Source organism: Terrapene carolina, unplaced genomic scaffold (assembly GCF_002925995.2).
Source record: "Terrapene carolina triunguis isolate 2854851 unplaced genomic scaffold, T_m_triunguis-2.0 Scaffold19131, whole genome shotgun sequence".
Lineage (NCBI taxonomy): Eukaryota > Metazoa > Chordata > Testudines > Emydidae > Terrapene > Terrapene triunguis.
In genome coordinates, this window is record NW_020683482.1 from 1,820 (window position 1) to 4,578 (window position 2,759).

Sequence of the window (2,759 nt, forward strand, 5' to 3'; positions counted from 1 at the left end):
GTGTCCAGGGAGATTGAAGTGTTCTCCTACTGGTTTTTGAATGTTACAATTCTTGATGTCTGATTTGTGTCCATTTTTTCCTTTGCGTAGAGACTGTCCGGTTTGGCCAATGTACATGGCAGAGGGGCATTGAAATCAAGTTTACACAAGTTAAGAAGGAAGGTACTAGACATCTGGGGTCAGGCTTGAGTTCTGAGAGATTACAGATATTGGTTACAAGGTTCACAAGATGCATACAAGCGTCAGTGAATAAGTGACCTCTGGTATGCCACTCCTAGAATATATTTAGAGTCTAAGTCAGTATTGGTGTAACACATTCAACAGATTCTATTTTTTCACCACAATAGTCTCCCCGAGGGGAGGTGCACCGTTCCTGGAGGTACTGCAATACCAGGTCGATGCGTGGAGTGGATGGAGCAAGCTCCTATTCCATCTCCCTGTTCCAAAAATCCATTTAATATATAGTCCTCAGATAGAGGGCGTATCAGATATTAAACTGATAAGAACAGATTTAAAAGTTTATTAGATAATGATTAAAAATAGATGATACATAGAGTTTGAGAAGTCAGTTATTGGTCATTGGGTGTAACATACAGAGTATAGGGGGATGCTAGTATTTTGGTGTTGGGCAGCACACAATATATACAGTCTGTAATGTTCCCAGTGGGGGGGTAAACAGTGGGCGAGATGAAGATACAGCCGGCAAGCGGTGAGGGTCCATCACTCGTACAGACAGTCATGGCTATAATTAAGCGGGCTGGGTAATGGGGATGGGGTGACCCTCACGTGGTGGGATTCAGTTCGGTTCGGTGGGTTCGGGGCTCAGGGGATAAGGTCCAGCAGGGGGAGTTTATAGGTCTCTTCTCCCTTGCGGGTGCACGAGGTCTCCCAGGCTCACTCTCGGTATTGGCGGTGGCCGGTGATGTGCTCTGTGTAGATGTCCCGAGACCAACGAATAGTGTCCGAGACCATTAGGCGTCTCATGAGCCGTGCGTAGTGACGGCCCACCCCACAGGTCCTCAGCATGCGTTCATTGCAGGGGTCCCAGGCACCCAGGGCCCCAACGAGCAGAGCGTCGGTATGCACCTCGTAGCCCTTCGTCCGCAGGGTGTCAGCCGGGGGGCGTGCTTTTCGAGCTTGCGGGCTCGGGCTTCACGGAAGGCCGGGGTCCTGTTCTCGAATGGAATCATTACGTCGACCAGGATGATCTTTTTTCCAACCTCGTCCGTGACGACGATGTCTGGGCGCAGCTGGCTGTCGGTGCCGGGGACGGCGCGGTTGACTGTGACCTCTCCCAGGTGCGGGTCGATGGCCTTCACTAGGCGGTCCTGGACAGCATTGTGGCGCAGCTGCCAGGCTCTGGCATGGGGCTTGCAGCTGCATAGGACGTGGGGCAGTTTCGGAGACGTACCCGCACTTCCTGCAGCGCTTGTCCTGGTTCCCGTGGCGGACAGCTCCGTTGAGGGGGACGCAATTCAGCCGGGCGCGGTGTATGAACCGCCAGTCGGCGAACCGGGTGAAGCTGCCCGTGGGGAGGAAGTGGTTGCTGGAGTCCTACTTCCTGGTCACCTCGAAGGCCTTTACCCTGGTCCAGTTTTTTCTTCAGGGTGTCCACATAGAGCGCGTGGATGGTGGCCTTCAGGGATCTCTCCAGCACGCCTCTGGCTCCGGGGGTGACGATGGTGTTGTCCTCTGTCCCGATCCACGGCACCAGGACTCCCAGCTCCTGTCGTTCCTCGCTCCAAACCCAGCAGCAGCCCAGCCACTTCCCCAGTCGGCGCGTGGCATTGCGGGCGCGGGACCACAGCGAGGCGATGTCGCCCCCGTCCCGGGCGAACTCGCCGTCTAGGGAGCTGCTCAGGAAGGTGGCCACGTCCCTGTTGGAGGGAGGTCTGCCGATTCGCTTCCCGATGACGGCGCGCAGGGCGGTCGTCGCGACGTTCCTCACCTTGGCGTCCGGGCACGTCAGGAGGCGGAAGGCGTGCGTGATGACCGCGATGTCGCACAGGTCTCCCATGCGGGAGACGTTGGCGCCACCGTGCCTGTGCGCGATGTATACGAGCTCGTTACTGGCTCTCTGGGGCAGGGACAGCCATTTCTTGATCAGGTGCCGGATGGTGTTGTCTGCCTTGTTGAGGGGCACCTTTGCCACGGCGGATCCTCTCAGGACGAAGGCGATGCGGGGGATCAGGAAGGTGTTGAGGGCGTTGATTTTCTGCCACGGTGCCAGCAGGGATGCGTCGATCTTGGTGGCGTCCTGCAGGATCTCCCGGATGGTGTCCTCGGGGGTCTGCCGGACGCGGAAGCCCGTCGGCGTGCCGAGGTGCTGGTACGCCTGCCCCTCCGCCAGGGGAACGACGGACTCGCCCTGGATGAGGAACTCCGTCGTCAGTACCGAGTCCCTCTTGCTCCCGTCAACGTGGAGGGACACGTACTTCTTGGCATTGAAGTGGAGTCCCGTCCAGTCCGCGGCTCTCCCGATGGTGTCGAGCATGCCCTGGAGCCTCTTGGGGCCGTCCGCGATCAGGACCAGGTCGTCCGCGTAGGCCAAGACGCTCACCCTCTCGCCGTGCAGGTCGAAGCCGTCAGCGCCGTCGGAGATCACCCGCAGGAGCGGCTCCATGGCGAGGTTGAAGACGATCGGGCTGAGGGGGCAGCCCCGCTTCACGCCGCTGCGGATCGGTATCTCGGTGGTCTCCCCTTCTACCGAGCGGATGGTGGTGCTGCAGCCCTCTTACAGTTCCCGGATCAGGTGGAGA

At 58.2% G+C, this 2,759-nt stretch overlaps 1 non-coding gene across 1 annotated transcript; it reads right to left on the reverse strand.

The window, feature by feature from the left end:
* Positions 1-357: 357 nt before the first annotated feature.
* Positions 358-545, reverse strand: LOC113408571. The gene has a single exon (XR_003370324.1). It is a non-coding gene; the product is annotated as a U2 spliceosomal RNA (small nuclear RNA).
* Between the last annotated feature and the right edge of the window lie 2,214 nt (positions 546-2,759).